Source organism: Mus pahari, chromosome 18 (assembly GCF_900095145.1).
Source record: "Mus pahari chromosome 18, PAHARI_EIJ_v1.1, whole genome shotgun sequence".
NCBI classification, from domain to species: domain Eukaryota; kingdom Metazoa; phylum Chordata; class Mammalia; order Rodentia; family Muridae; genus Mus; species Mus pahari.
The window spans coordinates 13,387,490-13,409,762 of NC_034607.1; the positions used below are offsets into that span (position 1 = coordinate 13,387,490).

Here is a 22,273-nt window from a genome sequence, read left to right on the forward strand (position 1 = left end):
ACAACTGTCAAGACTGAAGACCCAGCTAGGAGACTCCAGGCCCAGGCTGGCTTCCTATGGGGCAGTGTCTTTCTTTCCTCTCTCCAGGCTTCCTTTCCTGTCACCAGGTTTTGTGGGCCCCTTCTCCGCTGAAATCCCTGTGGGTGCCACATTCTCATGCTGCTAGATCAGTGTTGGGTGAGCTTCTTGGTGCAGCCTGCAGCCTTTAGTCCGCAACTGCCGGCTCTCCCCACCTCTCCCATGATGCCCTTGTTCTGGGCATGGAAGAGGGATCCTAGAGAGAAACTATATATACCCTTCTCACCTGCAGAGGTGGGCTCACCCTTATCCACCCCAGATCTCAACTCCAAGGCAAGCCTCAGTGGTGTTGGCAGATGGGAAGGGTATGAACAGACCTGCAGCTTTGGATCTAATGTTGAAAGGACTCTCCTCACCAGATCAGCCCCCCCCCCCCCAGGCCTGGGCAGTGCACAATCACTGCCTGCTCCTTACATCTGTCAGCACCCTGTCCTGGGCTCGCAGCCCTGTAAGGGCTCCGGATTGCTTGAGTAGAAAAGGATTTCCGGCTCAGAGGTTTGCACACTGAGCTCCCAAGTATCCCGGTGCTGATCTGTGTATGTGCACAGGACTATAGAGGTGCATTAGGGACCAAATGCGGAGCTTAACAACCCTGTTAACCCTGTTGTTGTTATTACTATTACTTTTTGTTTGTTTGTTTTTTGATACAAGGTTTCTCTGTATAGCCCTGGCTGTCCTGGAGCTCACTTTGTAGACCAGGCTGGCCTCGAACTCAGAAATCCGCCTGCCTCTGCCTCCCAAGTGCTGGGATTAAAGGCGTTCGCCACCACGCCCGGCTACTATTACATTTTTATGTATGTGTGTGCACATGTGTGAACATGTACGAGTATGTATGTGAGCTGCATGTGTGCAAATACCCAAGGAAGCCCATCATCAAATCCCCTGAAACCGAAATTACAGGCAGTTATGAGTGGGTGCTAGGAACTGAGGACCTCTGAAAGAGCAGGAAGCACTTTTACCTACTGAGCCATTTTATCTCTCCTGCTTCCTCCTCTTCCTCCTCCTCTCCCCACCCCCCTCCTCCTCACAGAGCCTCAATTTGTAGCCCAGGCTGTCCCCAAACTCCCTATACAGCTTAAGTTGTCACTGAATCCTCCTGGCTGCTAGTGTCATAAGCATATGCCAAGCCCAGTTGGGCTGTCCTTCATTTCTGCTTCTGCCTTAGAAGTCCAACCTTTTCTCTTGTTACCTCAGAGAAGAGAGATGCCACATGAGTCACCCTTTAAGAGGAGACTTATTTTAAAAAGAAAAGCTCGAAAACCATAAATCCTAAAGACATTCATTTTAAATGCAGGGAAACTGAGTCCCAGAGGAGCAAATGGCCTGGCAAGGTCACAGCGATGTCAGCAGCAGAGCGCAAACCGTATCCGGCTGCTGGGCTCCTAGACTAATGTTTTTGCCAAAACCAGGCAGAAATGTTCCTTTTAGGAGGTAGCAGGTGGGGCAGCGTGCCAGGAAGGTGCAGTCACAGACATGGCTAAGGTCATGCTTGCCCACTCCCTGGGGCCCCTAAGATGTCCCCTTGAGGACCGTCGTACTGGAGAGGACACTGAGTTCTGAACTGGAGGCCTGAGGCTTTGGATGGGGAAGGGGGTGGGGGACAGGGGAGAGAGAGAGCCATCTGGGAGAGGCTCCTCATGCCCACTGAGAACAGTCACCATCCAATCTGGCACCCAGTTTCTGTCTCCGTCCTACTAGGAGAAGAAGTAGAGAGCTTGTGTCCAGGCACAGAAGGTGGCTCTAAGGTGACAACCACTGGCTAGAAAGGTGGCTGGGTCTTGTCAATGTTCTGATGATTCTTACTATTAGACACAGCAAAGTAAGACGCTCTGTGGGGACCCTGTGCTTCCTGTAATGCCCAGCTGGCACCCAGGAAATTCTGTTGGGCCATGGGATGGATGGATCGTACCCCCTCACCCTTTACAAGAACCAGCCTTCTCCTTCCCCTCCCTCTGTCCTTTAGAGATGAGGACTGAGTTATTCTTAGTACCTTTTCATTCATCAGAGAATGACAAATGGTGACCTGGGAGGGATGTGTGTCCACAGGGAGCCAGAGGGTGGAGTCCAAAGGTCCCATCCACAGGGAGAAGCCTTTAGGCCTAGTGAGCTCCATTTCAAGGGAGATACGATCTGTCCTCAGGAATATCCACTCCGAGGGGACATGTGTCCTCAGGGAATACAGGTCTGAAGGAAACATGGCCTGTCCTCAGGAAACTTGAGTTTGTGTAAGATACTGTCTCGTCCTCAGCAAGCCTCTGTCTGAGGAGACACGGCCTGTCTTCAGGGAGTCCCAGTCTCAATGGGGGAGACTGGGTACCTCTTCCGTGGGAGCCTCCGTGTGCCTCTCTTCCTGGGCTTCCCTGAAAGTCCCCATCCTGAGGGAGACAGGGAAGGTTCCGCCCTCAGGAACTGGCCTCATGGTAAGAAGGCAGCTGCCAGCCCTGCGGAGAATGGCAGCCCAAGACGGCATGGACTCAGGATAGAAAAAAAGCTAAAGTGACACCCAGCCATCACTGTCACCAGAAATGGGGTACCTAGAGATGACAGAGGAGAGGGGAATCCCGGGGATAGGAGCACCAGGGTGTCTGTGGCTCTGTGGCTCACACCGCACACCCTGCTCCTCGCTGGCCCCCTTGAGCCCACAGGCTACAACATCTGGTCAGCAGAGGGACCCTAGGCCTGAGAGGTGGACATGACACTTCTTAACAGGAGGGTAATTAACAGGAGCCAATGGTGCTTGCCCCACAGCTGCCAGTAAGAGCTAAAACTAACCAGGGGGGCTTTCCCCAGGCTTCTGTGCCTTAGGAGAAAAACAAGGACACTGTAGTTTCTCACATGGCCTTCTATGAACTTTCCCCTAGGCCTTCTTGTTCCTGTCAACGAAAAGAAAGTGAATCCGGGAGAGTCTTGAATTTCCCAAGTCCCCACCTCCAGGGTTAGCACAGTCAGAGGACAGCCCTACAGGGCATGGAACAGCCCCTGGAGGTGGCGGCAGGTGGAGCCTTCGCTGCTGCTGCTGCTGCTGCTGCTGCTGAGGCTATGGCTGCGGCTGCAGACTTGAGAGGGGTCACGAGGGCAGGGTGCGGGTTCTAGGTCCTGGAAGTGGGGGGAATGGGGCTAATTACAATGACAGCTCCCATTGGTCCGGTGCTGCTGAGGCCACGGATGGCAGTGGCGGTGGGTAATTAGAACGCATTAGCCCTGACCCAGCGTCCTGTAATTTCTCCCTTTGCACGCGCTCCGGTGTGATGGACGAGGTGAGGCGATGCCTACCCCGCTGTGAGTCACCCTCGGAATCGACGCAGGGACGCAGGGGGCGGCAGTGGCCATGGAGAAGGGACTCCCGCGGCAGAAGGCCAAGGGTCACCTGCTGCAGGGCTCTCGGCCTGGCCTTCCCTTGGAGAGCCCTGCAGCGGGGAGCAGTCCCACCTGCAGGGGGCGCCCTGAGACGGGTAGCTCCCTCCCACCCCCCTAGTTCCGGGGCGTCTTGCCACCCGAAGGCAGGTGCACTGAAGAAGAGCCGGACAAGTGCATCGCAGTTCCTCCTAGGCTGGGATGCGACAGGTGTCAAGTCACAGCGCAGAAGGAAGGGGCTGCGAGTTCTGACCCAGCTCTGTATCAATTCGGGAGAGCAGGGGGAGGAGCCAGCGGGGGGCTACCGCAGGGAGGGGAGTTTATTTATTAGCCAGATTAGCCCGCATTAATGGGGGCGCGGTGGTGGCCGGCGGCAGCGGGGACATAGCTGGCATAGCTGGCATAGCGGCCAGGCCTCCCGCAGTGCGCGCTCTGGAGGCTTCAAAGGGGCTTAAAGAGGCCCCCGGTGGCACTGCCATGGCCCCTCCGGGGAGGGCGTGGGCGGCGGGGGAGAAGGCCAGCTTTGTGCGGGAGGATTAGGGATCTGGCCTGGAAGGAATTTTAAACTGCTACAGCTGAGCCCCAGGAACGACGCTTCCCCCAACACACACGCGCGCGTGTGCACGCACACACACACACACACACACACACACACACGCGCGCATGCACGCACGCACGCACGCTTGCTCATGCACAAACACACACATGCAGGCATATACACCAGTCATGAGGAGCTGTGTCTGTCTGTCTCAAGCTGGACGCTTGCTTGTAATTTGGCAAATAACACAGGATATCCAGTTACACAGAATGAAGCTAGGTATAATTATATCTCAAATTGCTGTATGGGATATACTTATGCTAGGATATTTGTTGCCTTCTCTTCAGCTTAACTGGATATCTTCCACCCCCCTCTATCAGGCAGTCAAGATACTTTTCCTGTGCCTGAAAACATGCTTTTGAAATCCAGGATATTCGTAGTTCCCTGAGGGCTGGAGTCCCTACCCCTTAGACTGAGAAGCATAACGGTGAGTGGTGTCTCCCACCAGACTGGGAACTTCCTGAGGTCAGGGGTTGATTTCTACCCTGCGTTTTAGAGTTCCAGGGTTAGCATCTGTTTCTAACCATGCCCAATTGTCCCTGGAGCAGGCTCTGTGGCTTGCTGGAGGCCTAGTCTCTCCCAGAGCAGGGCTGGTGATCCCTGCCTGTACTAGTGAGTATTCCTGACCACAGGAGGAGCCAGGGGCCTGGAGGATTGCCATCCAGATGGTCCTCCTTCTAGGGATCCAGTGTGGAGGTGCTCTGGAACGTTGTGCCTGGGAGTTTGGAGGAGGGCATCCCATCCTCTAAGCCTTCTAATCTGTCCCTGGTCCTGGCCAGGGCGTTTGAAGGCCCTGTCTACCTGCTCCCATTTAGGTTGTGGAGAGAGTGGGGTCTGGGGGAGCTCTGAGATCTGGGTACCCAAGCTTCATGCCAGTCAAGGGTGCCTTGGTGCAGTGGTCCTGCTGGTCTCCTGGCTGCCCATGAGCATCTCAACAGATTGCCAGCCTTCTGTCAGCTTCAGCCATCCCGGGGAGGTCTTTGCTCCCCGTCCATGGTCTCCTCGCCTCTAGCGTGCTCTGCACCCAGGGCAACTGAAATCTTAATCAACCCAGACCACTCAAGGAGCCAAACAGGAAGCCAAGGCTGCAGGGATGAGGTGGGGGTGGGGTGAGCAAGTCAGGGGAGCAGAGGTAGGAACTATGGCATATCCTGTACCCCTGCACCCCTCCTAAGGCCCCTCATGCCTTAGGGCATCTGAACTCTTCCTGGAAGCCGAGGGAAGGCCCTGGAAAGCCCTTTCCCACGGCCACAGCCTCAGCAACCCCCCCCCCCACTCCCTTCTTGTTAACTACAGCCACCCCAGGCATGCCCTCTGCAGGGTGCACCCACCCTATTGCTGAAGGGCCCCTCCTCAGGCTGAATGCTTGCCGCCACCCGCCTGCCCGCCCGCCCGTGGCATCATCACCCCACTCCTCAGGCCGCCCAGTCATCAGGTCAGCAATTAGCTACTTCCTCCCAGCCACATGAGGCCACCAAACGTCACAGCCCCTCCTCCAGCCTCTGCTGCCAGCAGCAGGAGTGCTGGGGGTGCCCCCTACCCTTTGTAGTCAGTGCCAAGTCCTGGCTGCATACCCCCTCCCACAACCTACTGAGTGCTGCCGGTAATGAGCTCCCATCTAGGAAGCTGGAAGCCGCCTGGCTGCCTCCTCCTGTCACCCCATTCTGTGGCCTGGGTGGGGCAAAGCTGTCTCGAGGGTGCTGGCAGCCGAGCTTGGGCAGGAGTGGAAACTTGGGTGTCTCTGACCCCACTTGTAAGTGGTTCCTCCTGGGGCCCAAGAATCTGGAAACTGAGAATGGCAGCAGTCTAGGAGAAGAGACAGAAAAGAGGGACACCTTCATATGCCCCAGCGTGCTTCTCAGGAAGTCCCTGAAGGCTCCCACACCCACACCTAGGCAGGCACACAAGGACGAGCTGTTTGCGATCCGTCCCGATGCAGCGGGGGAGCCATGTTTTCAGGCAGCAAGCCCATCATACAGCAGTGCCAGAATCAGGATCTGTAGAGGAGCCGGGGCTGAGGGAGGGAGAGGCAGACCATGGATGATCCTGTTTGGGGTTGGGTAGGGGCAGAAGATTTGTCAGAGAGAATTAAAAATAAATGCAACGAATGTGTATGATCTTAGATTACTTGGGAACCTGGAGTGGTTGAGTTTGAATAATACAAGGAGATGGGGAAAATAGAACTTGGTTGGAGAGTTGGGGTCTTGGTTCAGGGTGGGCCCCAAGTTGATGTAACAACGCGGGGGCGACCCCTTAGCATCCCATTGCTCGGGTTTGTGGAGGTGAGCTTGCCTCGGGAGGAGGTGATGCTGCCTGCCCTAGTCTTTCTTTGATTCCTGGCATCCAACCCCCGTTTAGATGAAGGGCACAGGTGAGGCATGTGGGGGCGTGGCCAGATGCTGCCCTGATTGGCTTGGGGGCGGGGCCCAGGAAGGGTTGGCTACCTGCCCCACCCCTGAGTGGCTCTCTAACAAGTAGCCAAGAGCTGGCTTCTTGTCCTGGTTGGGGATGAGTCACCTAGCACCTCCCTGACCAGGTAAATGAGGCAGTAGGGGTGTGAAGCCGGGCGGAGGGGTTTTCTAGGAACATTCCTGGAAGGGGACCTGGGAATCGCCACTGCTGTGGGAACCGCCTGCCTACCTGCCTGTCTGCACCTGCACCTTGGCTCAATACACCCTCCTCCTTGTTCCACCAGTTAGCCTCTAGGGTCACAAGGCAGGGCCCTTGCCTCCTTAGCCCAAACCCATCTCCGGCCTGCTGCCACCACCTAGCCTGCCCAGCGGGTTCTCCAAGCTGTGGTTCCAGGAGCACACATATGCACGTGCTCCTAAACCCTGCTCGAGCACACACACACTCACACTCACACACACACTCTACTCACACTCACACTCGCACACACGCAGTCACTACCACAGGCAGTCACACTAGCAACAGCACCTCCCTAGGCTTGTCCGTACACACTCACTCAGACCCATCCACACCACCCACATCCACACACCACCCACACCCACTCAGACACGAACACTTCTTACACACCTACGGCTATAATACTGGTGTGTGTTTATTAGGACCCGTATCCCCAGTGCCTGGGAATGTGACTTTATATGGAAACAGGTTCTTCGGAGGCTGCAATCAAATTAAAACAACATCTTACTGGGCAAGGCCTGGTGTACTTAGAAGGAGAGGAGAGACTTAAAGATGCAGAAATGCAGAGCTGCACACAGAGAGAAGTCCTGTGGAGCAGCAGACACGGGAGTGATGCGACCATAAGCCAGGGTCTGCCGGCAGCCCACTAGGAGCGAGGAGAAGGTATGGCTTCCCGTAGCCTTTGGGTGTTCGGGGCATCAACCCTGTGTAGGCCTTGACGTTGGACTGCTGACCTCCTTGACTGCAGGAGGACACTTTTTTTTTTTTTTTTTTTTTTGGATGTTTGAGGCCATCGAGTCCGTGGTGATTTATATGGTACCCCAGATGATGTTGGTGACATTCTGTTTGGGGGCTACCGTCTCTGTCCCCCTCTTTCTTGAAAGTGATCAAGAACTCCAAAGGCTCCCGTGACTTAGAATAGGTCAGTTCGTGTGTTAGTTTTTAGTATTGCTTTGACCAAATATCCAAGGGAACCACCCCAAAGAGTGGGGAAATTTATTCGGTTCATGGTTTCTGGGGTTCCTGTCCGTTGCAGAGGGGAGGACGTGACAGGACAGAACAGCGCCATGGTGGCCTTGAGCAGAGAAGGAAAATGCTCACACTAGCCATCCCCCTGCCTCCCTTTAAACCACGCCTGGGCCTTTAGCCTGTGGGGCGGCACTGCCCACATTGCGGCACCTCCTTCAGTCTTTAGCCAATCCTTTCTGGAAATGCTCTCAGAGATGCACCCAGAAGTGGATTTTAATAATCTCCCTGGTCTGTCTTAATCCAATAAAGTCGACGACTGAGATCGACTAGCCCAGGGATTTTAATCTTCTTCTTTCCTAGAATTCTTAGCCAGAGCCACTCCCTTAAAAGGATGGGCTGACATGACATAGATACAGAAATGGTGGCAGATTAACCCAAGGGAACATTACCCAGCCATGAAAAGGGAAGAGGGAGAGTCAGGAAGAGCTGACGCAGGGACATGCACCCTACTTACGGTTCTTTTAATTGGAGTTCAAAGACACATCAAGGCTTGATGGAGTCTCCAGGAGGGCCGGAAACACCCTGTTTGACCTTGATGGGGAAGCTGACATGTCCATCTGTAAAAATCCACTGAGTTGTGCAATTTGATACCCAGGAAATGACCGACCCAGAGGCTATTGGGAGGTCTTTTCTGGTGACATTCACGGTTGAAGGCTTGGTCTAGGAACACTGGGGCCTTGGTTATCTTTTCGTGAATAGAGGAGGAAACTCCACTCGCGCGGAGAGTTGGCGGACTTCCATACACACATGGGTGTACACAACTCCAGCAAGGTGGCTTGACTGGGCAAAAGCCTTTGGCCATCCTGAAGTCTAACAGTGGGAATAGAGAAAAGACTCCTGAAGGCTGCCCTCCGGCTGCCACTGCAGCGCGCGCGTGCCAACACTTCCTTATACATCATGCACAAATAATAATTTAAATAAAATGCTACCTCTACCCAAAAGTACACATTAAAAAAAAAAACCATATCAGTTCTGAAGAAAACAGGAGAAAACAAACCCCAACTGGTAAAAAAAAAAAAAAAAGAAAATATTTACTGAGCTGGGTATGTACCTGGGAGAGTTCTGGCCTAGCAAACCTGAAGCCCTGCGTTTGATCCCCACCAATACACAAATTGGGTTTGTGCAGTACCACCTGTAATCCCAATCCTTGAGGGGCAGAGGCAGGTGGATAGCTTCAAATTCAAGGTCATCCTCAGCTACGTATTGAGTTAGAGCTAGCTTAAGTTACACAAAACCCCCTCTCTGAAAAAACAAATAACCCCACATCTTACAGATTTTTGTGAAATGACACACAGCCGGTAGCTTCGAGGGGTGCAGGCTTCATCACAATCAAATTGAGCCCCTGCGAAGCTGAGTGAACCCGCAAGGCCACACAGGAAACTCAACAGAAGGGACCTGAGTCAGTCCCCTCAGACTGAGGATCCCTAAGGACAAGACGACCTCTTCCCCTCAGGTTTATGATTTCACTGCAGGAGGAGCCCTGTCTTCACTAATCTCCTGCAGTGGCTGGGAGGGGCTGCTGACATGGCTACCCCTGTTCCATCCCACCCTAGGCTGAACACAGGGCCCTTGACATGGGTCTAGCACAGTCTAGGATGGTTCTTGTGGTTCTAGGGCCAGTAGTGAGGAGGTAGTGGACGGGGGTCAGAATGGAAGGTCGTTGTCTCTATATTGGCGATTCTGGGGTCTCAGGGGGCGGAGGGGGCATCCTCCTTCCTGGCAGGGCCCTGGTAGAGCCACATTACTTGTGAGTTCTTTGGACCCTGCTCCTTTCCAGGAGCAACAGCTGGGACAGGGGCTCCATTTGAGGACATGGGGAGGGTCAGAGTGCTGGGTGGCTCAGCTCCGTCCAGGAGTGGGTGCACCCTGCCCCGCTGGCTTCACTACCTCGAGCTGTGTCATATGATGAGGCCTGAGGTGACAGGTGTAATGGGAGACGACATTTTCCTAGCCAGCCCTCTGACTATATTAAGCTTCGTGTCCCCTGCTTCCAGGACTCTCTCTCCTGCCCTAGGGACTCTGCACTTGGACTAAGGAATTGTCACTTTCCCCCAGCCTTACCCTCCTAACATGTGGGTATGGGCCTAATGAGGTCAGTCCAGCAGGTAGGGCGGGGGCATGGAATATTTAGGCTCTGGCAGAAGAGGTGCTGGCACGGCTTCATCACCCTCACAGTAGCCGCCCACGCATCACCCAGGCTCACAAGGGCACAGGAATAGCAAAAACTGAAATATGCAGTTGACACAGCCATCCCGTGCGTCCCCAGGCAGCCTCAGGGGTCCCCAGGACTCTATCATCACCCCGTAACCTTGCTCGGGGGCCCACATCTGCACCTTCAGCCACCACCCAAGTATCCGTGCATGCTTGCACACTGGTGTACCTGCATGGAGGCCACCCACCCCTGTTTTCTATTCCCTCTGAGCCCCCCAATCTATGGCTGAATTAGAGAGCGTTTGGGGAACTTCAAAAGGAATGAAGTGTAAGGCTCTATGCCTTCTCTATAGAGCTCAGATCCTGTGGGCCCTCAATCCTTCCATCTGTGGGACTTATTGCCTGGGGCAGGGAGGAGGCTCTGAAAACTCTGCCTTCTCCCAAGAGTGGGGACAGAGACAGGTTTGGGGTTATTAATAACCGTGCTTCTGACTGGAAAGGCCTGTGCAGAAGCCCCTGCCATAGCCAATCAGAGCAGAACTTTCCAGGAAAGCAAGCTTTCCTCTGGTTCCAGGATTATTTCCACTCCTGACTTCACCTCTTTGGTGTGTGGGGCTCTTGCCAGGCTCCACCAACTGGCCGACGGGCTTGCTGTCACCTGGCAGCTGGCATCCACCTTGGCTGCCACCCAGAGGAGGTCACACTGCATGTGGGTTGTGGGGCCGGCATCGGGGCTATTTCCTCCGTCATGTGGCTCTGTGCCTCCTCCCTGCCCAGACTGGAGCCTGCTGTGTGAGAGTGCATGGCCCGTCCTGGCCCACCTACTCAGGGCATCGGGACATTGTCCTGGCACCTCGCTTCTGCAAGGGCAGGCAGCTGACGGGCACTGGGGCCAGAGAACTGAGGCAAGTTGATCGTCTGGCTCTTCCTGCCTTTGTGACCTTGAACAAGCAGGACTTGACTTCTCTGTGGCTTGGTGTCACATTTGGTAAGAGGGCTCAGCCACAGTTAGCTTGCAAGGGCTAGACGTGAACAACTGTGAGGGGCTGCCCGGAGCAGCTGGAAAGGGGTTCACATCTGGCTCAGTCACCTTTCTCATCTGTGTCACTACTGTGGCTGTCCTCCACGGTTACCCCCCCCCCCCACAGTACTGTCTCCAGCACCTCCCACCTCTGTCTACCATATCCATATGGCTGAGACAACCACAAACTGTTGCTACTCCAGGAACTCCAGCCCACAGTTGCTATGGCCAAGGTCATGAGAAATGAGGCCTGTCGTGTGATTCCACACCATTAGGAATGGTTTATATAGGCCCGCTTCCTTCCAGTCCTGCTGTGAATCTCATACCGTTTCTTTCATTGGCTCATGAAACATGTGACCCAGCTTCAAGTGCCCCCACCAGTGGCTGTGGTGTGTTTGTGTGTGTGTGTGTGTGTGTGAGCATACTCACACACTCGTAGTTGAAACTAGCATTCAAAAATCAGCCTCTTATTTTTACTTATTTTAAAATTTTTGGAAGTTTATTTGTTTTATTTTATATGTATGAGTGTTTTGTCTGCATGTAAGTCTGTGCAGCACTTGCATGCCTGGTGCCCATGGAGGCCAGAAGAGGGAGTTGGAACCTCTGGGACTGGAGTGATGAATGGTTGTGAGCCACCATGAGGATGCTGGGAATGAAACCAGGGGTCCTCGGTAAGAGCAACAAGTGTTCGTTCTTAATCACTGAGCCATGTTTCCAGTTCTATTTCACTATATATATATATATATATATATATATATATATATATATATATATATATTTTTAGACAAGGTATCACTATGTAGCCCTGTCTAGCCTGGAACTCACGCTATAGACCAGGCTGCCCTCAAACTTACAGAGATCCACCTGCCTCAAACACCACACCCAGCTTTCAACCTCTGTTCTTTGCCCATGGCACAGGCTCTGCCATTAGAGGTATGACCTTAGACAAGTCACCCTTCCTCTTTGTCATAGGACACCATGTGCCCTCGAGGAGGCGCAGTGAGGAGCTCCTGAGATGGGGGACTTCAGGTCTCAGAAGGGACAGAAGCAGGCATGCTTTGCTCGCTGGCCTCCAGGCAGCTCTGAAGCTTGGTGTTATTCTTGGTTTTTCCCTCTTGCCTGTTTGGCATGAGACTTTGCCCTTCCAGTGAAAATGGAAACTAATGGCCATGCTCTCATCTCACATGAAAGTCTGTGGAGAAGACAGGTGTCTCCTGTCTGCTCTGGGACGGTGTCCTTGCACACTAGGTAAGAGTCAGGTTCTGGGGAGAAGGGCCAAGCAGAGAAGACGATCATCTAGAACGCAGCATGAATCCTAACCTCGACAGCCGAGGACCTGTGAGCAATTGCCCCATCTGCTTTCTTTGAATGCCCTGCCTCAGTTTCTCTCTCTGCTAGGCCCCTGAGAGGCTATTACCACTGACCACTGGTCGACCCTGAACTATGGGCAGCCAGAGTAGCCTTTGGGTTCCCACCCTCCCAGGCAGACCAAGACAGTCCTGGCTCAGCCTGCTCCTCAGAGCGGGTGGAAGATACGGAGTGGTGGGAACTGCTGCAAAAGCCCAGAAAAGAGCCCTGGGCAAGTTTCAGGAGCAGCTACTAAAGATCAGAGCAAGCCAGAACCCACTTAACCGGACCCGAGAGGGTGTACTGGAACGGGGTGGGGCTGAGGTCAGAGGGGAGGATGGCCAAAGGGTCTCCACCCACAAGTCCATCCCGGGATTCTCTCCTGCAAACAGCATCCTCTGGAGCAGCGCCGGTGCAGCTGGAGGAGGTGGGAGGGTGTGGCCTACGTGCAGCTTAGGCTTTCCCAGGCTCCCCCAGCTCACTGATGTCTCTGCAGCTGCAGCCACCCAAAGATTCCCTCCACCTCCCTCCAGCGGTGGCGCCCCGGCCGTGAACTCTCTGGGAATAAACAGGGACAGAGCTTACAGAGTGATGAGCACGCCACCACCCCCCAACAATGTAAACTCCCCAGATATATTTATATTGTCCTGGCCCGGGGTCCTCTGTCCGGTCCAGAGGTGTCGCACCATGCGAATGTCACTTGTACAAAGAATCTGGGCTCTTCCACCTGGTGGTAGGAGAGAGACAGGGAGAGGCTCAGAGCATCGTGGGAGGGGGGTTACTGGAGCTGGGAGCTCAAGGTGGGTGCTGCAAGCTGGCTCTGCCCCGAAGGAGCCCCCAACTACAAGCTAGAGTGTGGCAAAGAGGATGTGGAACATGACTGAGTCTTGCTACAGACCGTTGCCTGAACCGTGCCTCTAGACAGCTGCAGACTGGAATCTTAAGAGGATCCCTAGCCTGGACAGTGACTTCGGTCATTCTGTGACCTTCCAGGGCCAGACTTGGCCCTAGACTCCAGGGTCATATGGCCTGGGGCTCTGTCTAACTGACAAACGGCTCTCAAGATGCCAGTCCTTTCTCTATTTTTTTAATTGCCCTCTCAGCTGGGCACCCTGCCAAGACTCTTGTTCATATTATCTCATTTAAGTCTCACACGGGTCGGAGGGCAGGAACCACCATTTCCTCACCACCCGGGGGAATCTGAGGAGTCAGACAGATGCCCTGAAGTGATGGAGACGGAACCTTCCAAGTGTCAAAACTTCTTAGCCCTAGAGAGCTGTATCTAGAGACGGGTGACCAGGAACCCTGAACTCCTGAACTCTGGTAAACTGTCTCTAGACTGTGCCAGAAAACGAGAGAGGCCTGGTCCTGCCCCGAAGGAGCCCCAGATTAAGTGGGACACAACCCCATCTGGGGGAGCTCTAACCCTGAGTGCTGTCCTCAGAGAGACCTGCTCTGAGGGAGACACTGACATCAACCGGCTCTAGCCTGAGGAAGACAGGGCCTGCCCGGCCTCAGAGATTGCCAGTTTGAAGAACACACAGGGCCTATCCCCTGGGAACTCTGAGTCTTCGGGGGAGCCCCAGACCACAAGAAATGACTGACCACACACTGGGGAGGCAGGTGGAGCCAGAGGGCTTTGCAGAGCTGGAAAAGGAGGAGTTTGGCAAATGGTGCACAGCTCTCTGTGGCCCTGGAGACCAGTGCTGTGTTCCTGCAAGGTCCTGATTAGGAAACAAGGCTTGTCTCTGCTGCCCCCCCCCCCGTGCCCCCCTCTCCTGGCTGGAAGGCCGTCCTGGCCATGCTCACCCTGCCTGGGAGGGGCAGGCAGAACAGTGCCCTGTGACAAGCAGGCCACTGGGAACAGAATATGTCTTGGGAATGACACCCAGGGAAGGCTATTTTCATCCGGGAAGTCTCCTGCTTCTGATGCTCAGCCCAAAATAACCAGGTTCCTACGGGGACTGTCACCATGGGTTGTCACCAGCCACCTGTAGCACCTAGTTCACCATGGTCAAGTCAAGTTCCTTTTTTTTGGATGTAGAGCTGACTTCCCTCAGACTTCCTCAGGTAGAATCTCTGTTTAAGAAGCCCTGGAATGGTAGGGTTATATCTCCATTATTTGGACTGGGGAGGTTTGGGGGACGTTTTAACTTCCAGGTCTGCAGCCTGCTCGCCTGAAGAGGTTTTGTTGTTGTTGTTGTTGTTGTTGTTGTTTGGAGGCGGGGTAAGGGAGGCAGTGGGAACAGGGTAGAGTCAGGTGGCTTTTCAACCATCCATGCTGTGACCTGTGCTATGGCTGGGAAACCAGATCTTCTCCACATGGCCGGTGGGTTCACTGGAGCCTGGCTGTACCTGACAGTGCCAGGCTGCCCTGCTGCTGGCCACATGGCCCCTGATGGGAGGGTTCACATGTCCCAGGACCAGCCAGCCACCTGCTGCTTCCTACCTCCCAAAATAGGGAAGGCTGGCCTTCTCCCCTTACGACCCGTGTCTCGGCATCGGCTGCTCCCTCCTTCCAACCCTGTGCAACTATGGGAGGTGTTGAGGGACTGACCTTCAAGCCTGACTTTCCTCAAAAAGCTGGTATCTTGATGTGGCTTATGGAAATTGTTCAGATTCGGGACTGGCTACACAATTGGGGGACTTCTTGTAGGAATTAGTGTTCTGTATTAAGAAGTACCCCACATTCTCCTCTCTTCAGCATCCAACAGAACTCAACATTCGGAAAGGGCTTGGGCTGTTGATCCGAGCAGTGTGTGTATGTGTGTGAGTGTGTGTGTATATGTATGTGTGTGTGTATGTATGTGTGTGTGTGTATGTGTGTGTATGGTGTGTATGTGTGTGGTGTATGTGTGTGGTGTATGTGTATGTGTGTGTGCATGTGTGTATGTGTATGTGTGTGTATGTATGTGTGTGTATGTGTGTATGGTATGTATATGTGTGTATGTGTGTGTATGTGTGTGTGTGGTGTGTATGTATGTGTGTGGTGTGTATGTGTGTGTATGTGTGTGTATATGTGTGTGTGGTGTGTATGTGTATGGTGTATGTGTGTATGTGTGTGTGTGGTGTATGTGTGTGTGTATGTGTGTGTGTGGTGTGTATGTGTGTGTGTGCATGTGTGTATGTGTATGAGTGTGTATGTGTGTGTGTGTATATATGTGTGTATGTGTGTGTGTGGTGTGTATGTGTGTGGTGTATGTGTGTATATGTGTGTATGTGTGTGTATATGTGTGTATGTGGTATGTATCTGTGTGTGTATGTGTGTGTGTGGTGTGTATGTATGTGTGTGGTGTGTATGTGTGTGTATGTGTGTGTATATGTGTGTGTGGTGTGTATGTGTATGGTGTATGTGTGTATGTGTGTGTGTGGTGTATGTGTATACACACATCTTTGAAGTTTGTGTGTATGTTGCATATGTGTGCGTATATATGATCACGTTTGCACATGTCTGTGGAGGCCAGAGTCTGACAATGGGTTTCTCCTTCAATGGCCTCTTGTTATGGAGAGGGTCTCATTGCTCCTGGAGCTCAGTGATTCAGAGACTCCAGCTATCAAGCAGGCCCCACAGATCCCCGGGCCTCTGCCTCTCCAGTGCTGGGACGATAGGATAGGCACTTATGACTTTGTCCAGCTTTTCATCTGAACGCAGGGATCCAAACCCGAGTCCTGATGCTTGCCTAGCGAGCATTTGACTGACTGAGTCATCCACTCAGCCTGAATCCGAGCAATGCTAACTTCTCTTTACTGAGGGTAGAAGAGGCTGAAGTGCGCAGTTGAGATGCCCCCCCCCATGCATCTAGCTCCCCCCATGACTCCTTTAACACACAGCAGTCATTGCTGAGTGCTTGCTACCAATGAGGAACTCTGCCAGCTCTCACCACGCATTCCTGTGTTTCAGCCTCAATGGACCTTACCCAACGAATCCTTGCCAAACATCACACAGCAAGGATACAGAGGAGACGGTGTATCCAAGCCCAGGTCAGAACAATGTCTTTCCCTTTTCTTAAATACTTCTTTTCTTACTGTAGGAAAAACCCAACTTTCAAGCAGATAAGAGTGGTGTCGGGAACCTGCAGAGCTTCACCACTGAGATAGAATAATGGACATTTTGCTGGGTTTTATTTGCTGGGGGGGGGTTTCTGAGCACATACATACACACACACACACACACACATACACAATGTTATGACACTGTAACCTGTCACCCCAGTCACTCCAGAATGCATCTTTACATACGCAGTGGTCCAGGGAGACAGCTCAGTAGGTCCTTGCTTGTGAAAGCATCAGGACCCAGCACCCAAGTCAAAAGCTGGAGAGGGAGAGGTGGTGTGGGGAACGCAGAGACAGGAGGATCCCTGGGGCTCACAGGCAGCCAGTCTGGCCTAAGTGATGTGCCCCAGGTTCAGTGAGAGAGCTTGCCACAAAATTAAACTGAAGAGAGACAGGGGGAAATACCTAATGTGAGCCTCTGGCTTACACACACACACACACACACACACACACACACACATATTCATGCACATGTATGCACACCTGCATACACACACATATTCATGCATGTGCATGCACACCTGCATATACACATATACATGTGAACACACACACATGAATGCAAATAGCCTTCTACATAAACTAGCGTGGTATTCTCACGTTGAATGAAACCACTTTCTATTGTCCTCTAACACACAGCTCATCATCTGCTCTCTGAGTTTTCCCCTGGACTGCCACTAAGAAGGGATAGATAGGGTTTAGGGTAGGTCCCGGTCTCTTTTCTCTTCCCCTTGGATAGGCAAGGTCTCTACCCAGGAGAGCAGCGGGGATCTGAGGGACCATGGTGGATGGCAGAGGCTGTGAGGAGCCTCAGGAGGACCCCTACCCTCCTAGGATGAGGATGGAGGAAGGACATTCTGTGGCATGCAAGAAGGGCTGGGGTGGCACTCAGCAGGCTTCTGAGACGTTGCTTTTGCAGCCAGGCATGGATGGTCACTTGGGCCTGGGAGCTCCACTTCCTGGGGTCCCCTCTCCACTCTTGGTCCAAGAGGCAAGGCAGGAGCTCCCTGACTTCCATGATCTTTGGCAGAATCCTGGGATAGTCAGGGGCCCGCAGGCGACAGTGTAGGAGCCAGTAAGGAAGGGGTTCTGCTAGCTTCCTTCTTGCTCATGCCCACCACAGCCTCCCATTTTGGGGTGAGCAGAAAGAAGCTAAGTCAAGACAGGGTTTGGGAGAGCGTTTGTCATTAAACTTTAGTTGGGGGTAGAGATGTTGAACGCCGAGCCAGGCTAACCTGGATGAGGCAGGACTGGCCTGCAGGCTTGTGAGGGAGGTCAAAGAGGAAAGAAGAAAGGGTGATGATGGAGTCGCAGCCTGTCCTCCATAACTCCCAGAGGGGACTGGGCTTGTCCTCAGGTTGCCCAGTGTGAGCACGACCAATCAGAGTCCAGGTAGCTCTTTCACTTTCGGTCTCATCGCCATTGAGCTTGATGGCAGAGGGCGGGTAATGGTCGCCTGCCGCACATCAACCCACTCCAAATGTCTTACAGATTTCTGTCCAGTCTAGGAGAAGATGGGGTGAATTTCTGAGCAGACCCTGGCAGGTTGATTTCTGCTACACAGAGCAGGGCTGGAGCGGTAGCTCAGTGGTTAAGAGCTACTGCTCTTCTAGAGGATTTGGGTTCCTTTCTTAGCTCTCACAGTGGCCATCACAACCACCTGTAACTCCGGTTCCAGGAGATCTGATGCCTTTAGCCTCGTAGGACACCTGTATTCTGTGTGTGTGTGTGTGTGCGCGTGTACATACACACAGAATTTAAAAATAATGAAAATAAAATCTTACAAAAAGAAGGTCCTGTTTTCTTCTCTGTCGGGCTGCGTGTTTGCCTTGATGCTGGGATGCTGGAGCGCCACACGCATTCTCCTCAGGGAAGGGAGAATGCAGTTCAAGATTTGGGGGGGGTCTCAGCCCGTGACCCCGTGACCCCGTCCCCCCCCCAAAAAAACAGTGGGGGCTGGGATGGATACTGTGGTTCTCCATCTCCTGTGTACTCAGACATGGCTGCGGACCTCGAGGAGTTGAGAATGGAGGTCCGAGGGTCTACACTTCCCCTACACACCAGGCAAGAAGGGGACGCCTGAGCCCAGGACTAGGGTGGAATCTGGTTTGGCTCCGGAAAGTGCCGAAAGTCTGGAGGGGCTGGAAGAGAGGCTTTCTCCAAAGATTTAGGCGCAGCTTGGTCCTTTCTTGTCCAAACTGCTTTATTTTTATGGCGGATGTGAATGCCTATGTCTTACTCAGGGTGAACCAGGGATTAAATACGTTTTTGCAAGAAGGGGTGCCCAGGAAGGGAAGCTCATTGGCTAAACACTCCAGGCCTGTCTAGATTCCTCATTAGCATGGAGAACACCAGGTTTTTTAGGCTATGTGATCGGTTGCCATGGTCCTCTCCGTGGGGTGTCGTAGTCATTTGTTCCAGGATTGGTAGAACCTGGCGGGGAGTTGGTTCCACTGCCTGCTGTTTTCAATCATGAGATTTACCGGGGGTTTTTGAACCTGCTTCAACCTTACCAGTTCCTCTGTCTGGTTCATGGTCCGCTTGTCCCACACTTGCTCAGAGTCTAGGCAGTAAACGGATGGAACTAGAAAAGATCATACTGAGTGAGACCTGGAAAGACAAATGCTGAATGTTCTCTCCCATCGGAGGCTCCTAGCTCCACATCACCAGATGCAGGTGTAGTCCTCACCGCGCCCGAGGAAAACTCTTTGCAACAGAGACTGTTAAAACAAAACAAACAAAAAACTCCAACAACAACAACAACAACAACAACAAAACTGATCCCCTCTAACTGATCCCTACACTGTCACTGTGGGCCCCAACCAGGGTTATTCTAAAGAGCAATCAATCAAAATCAATCAATCAATCAATCAATCAATCAAAATGCAGAGCTGTGGAGCTCAGTCGCAATGGACACATCTACAAAACAACTTCTGTACCCAAGGCTCAGGGAACATTGCAGGCATAGCCTTGTCAGAAGTTACAGCCATAAAGTCTCATGAACATGACAGCCTACAGGTGAGCTGAACAAGGGCAACTTCAATAGGCAAAGTCGATGGGGGAAGCCACGAGGCCCCATCCTTACACAAAGCATCCTTACACAGGCAGCCCAGAGATGCTGAGGATGAGAGATGTAGTATTTGGAGGGAGGAAAGAGAAGGGGGCGATGATGTAATTGTTTTATAATCTCAAAAATAAAAGCAAGAAATATATAGAAGAAAGCATGCTTAAACCCCTGCTTAGCCCTTGGAGATTTTTGCGGGGAGAGCAGAGCCCCGTGCTTGGCTCATCAAGATGCATAGCTCTGAGTACTGATCAGTTCCCTGCTGCTGTGCTAAAACACCAGGACCGGAGCAATTTATGGAAGAGTTCATGTTGGATTAGGGTTCCAGGGGATTAAGAGTCCACCATGGCAGACTAGAGGCACTGCCATTGAAGTTGAAGGCTTGCCTCTTTAAACTGGAAGCATGAAGCTGAGAGAGAAGTCGTGGAGGCTTTGAAACCTCAAAGCCCGCCCCCAGTGACACACCTCCTCCAGCAAGGCCACGCCTCCTACACCGCCCCCCCCAAACAGCGCCGCCAACTGGAGATCAAATATTCACACATATGAGCCAATGTGGGACATTCTCATTCAAACCACCAGTGCTTGGCGACTCTGTGGGTATTCACGGAGTTCACCCCATCCATGATATTAACTAAATCACTACAGTGTTGTGCGCTGTGAAAAGCATATCCGTACTTTATAGCTGGGGAGAATCAGGCACCTAGGAATACGCCTCCAAGTCTCGTATTTAAGAAATGACAGGGGGTGGGGTGGGGGTGAGGTGCACTTGGGAAGGTGCACTTGGGAAGCAGAGGCAGGCGGATTTCTGAGTTTGAGGCCAGCCTGGTCTACAAAGTGAGTTCCAAGACAGCCAGGGCTATACAGAGAAACCCTGTCTTGAAAAGAAATCAAAACAAACAAACAAACAAACAAAAAACCAAACAAAAAAAGAAATGACAGGGGTTCGGGTTTGATGGAAATCAAATTTTAGTTCTTTTTTTTTTTTCCCAAGACCGAATGAAGAGGGGATTGACCCCCTGTTCAAACGTGGACACTTTATACAGGGCTCGCGAATAACAGTCCTTTGGGGAACATGGAGATTGGTTGTGACATATCTGGACCTCTGAGTCTCACACAGGTCAGACACTTGGGGGAAAACAGTTAGCTGGATCTTGGGGTCACCTCAGGAAGGAGTGTAGGGCAAAACTGGAGCAGGAGGAGAAAGAAAATGTTAACCTGGAGGACCAGAAGAAACTACCCCAAGCCTCAGGCTCTGCATACCCGGCTGGCTCGGCAAATGTGGAGGTTCGCCATTGGCTCGGGAGCAAGGGACGTCATGGAAGACAGACTTTGGGAGAACTCTTCACTTACCTCAGCATCGAAGATGGGAGCGTGAGTTCCAGCCCTACTCCCCTCTTCCCAAGGTGCTCCGGGGCCTCCAGCCTAGGCGTGCTCCTTCAGATGTAGCAAGGCAGAGGACTAAAGCGGGTGGGTGGGCTGTAGGTGACATCTGTGAAGAGCATGCGTGGAGGGCAGGGACGATCCCTAAGGAGGTAGTAGAATGGCCAGCTGCGGAAACGGATAGTTTGGTGGCGGATAGCCATGAGCAGGTGAGACCCACCCCACCCCGGCTCGTGGGCCTCCTGAGCTCCAGAATAGCCGAGTGCTCAGCCGAGTGCAGGGGACAGGGGCGGGAGCAGCAAAGTTTTCCGAATGGAAAAATGACGAACTGTTTCTGGAAAGCCGAGTTTCCCAGCTCCGTGGGTACAGCTGACTAGGGGAAACCTGAACCCTGCGGGCAGGCCGGGGGGTCCAGCAGCCCGGGAGGCAGGGCACCCGAGGCGCCTTTCCAGGCGAGTTGTGGAGGCTTGTCTGCCTGAGGCAGCAGGGTGTGGTGGAGAGCTGGAAGCCGAGTTAGCCTCAGTCACGGCCCCCTGCAGCCTGGGTTCAAACCAGCAGCCAGAGTGATATGTGACAACACAGGCATTTCTACTTCTCTTCAGCTCTGGCGATCCTCACAGTGGTGTAGGGAGACAGGTTCCTATAGGGACCTGCAAGATCTGCTGGGTCCCGTTTTGCTGTTCGTCTGCCTCTCATTTACTCTGTTCCAGCCTCATGCCTGGCATACTCCTGCCTCAGGACCTTTGCATGTCTCCTCCTGATTCCTGGATGCCTTTCCCCAGACACCCAAATGCCTCATTCCTCCTACTTCTCGAGAACTCTATTCAGATTATCTCAGTAGGGCGTCTCCTGAATTCCTCCTACCAGTACTATAGCCTGAACCTCCTATTCTACCCACTGACCCCTGGTCTACCCAGTCACCCCTATTCTGCCCAGTCACCCCTATTCTACCCAGTCACCCCTATTCTACCCAGTCACCCCTGGTCTACCCAGTCACCCCTATTCTACCCAGTAATCACTCCTACCCAGTGACCCCTATTCTACCCAGTGACCCCTATTCTACTCAGTCATCACCCCTATTCTATCCAGTTGTCACCCCTATTCTACCCAGTGACCCCTATTCTGTGTTACTTTCCCTCTGAATCTCTTACAATCCTCTAATACATTTATAGTAGGTAAATGACAGCACCCCACAAAAGCTGTCCCCATTCTCACTCTGTCATCTTTGTAAATGTAACTATAGTACATCCCTTCTCAAATGCTGGGTCACAACCCCTGGGGGGGGGGGTAGGCATCATCTGACACATTCGCAGGGGTCAGACATCAGACATCCTGCACATCAGGTATTTACATTACGATTTAAAACAGTATAGCAAAACTGCAGTTATGAAGTAGCCATGAAAATAATTTTATGGTTGGGGGGGTCACCACAACCTGAGGAACTGTAGTAGAGGGTCGCAGCATCAGAAAGGCTGAGAGCCACTGCTATAGAGGACTGGATGGTGTTCTGTGCCCATCCCCCCTTGCCCAAAGTTATGGCCACCTGAAAGCT

The 22,273-nt window shown here is 52.8% G+C and overlaps 1 long non-coding RNA gene across 1 annotated transcript; it reads right to left on the reverse strand.

Moving 5' to 3' along the window:
- Positions 1-4,154: 4,154 nt before the first annotated feature.
- On the reverse strand, positions 4,155-20,806 carry LOC110335406. Its single transcript, XR_002381167.1, has 3 exons — positions 20,692-20,806; positions 5,866-6,076; positions 4,155-5,115 (listed from the first exon to the last, which is right to left on the reverse strand). It is a non-coding gene; the product is annotated as an uncharacterized LOC110335406 (long non-coding RNA).
- Between the last annotated feature and the right edge of the window lie 1,467 nt (positions 20,807-22,273).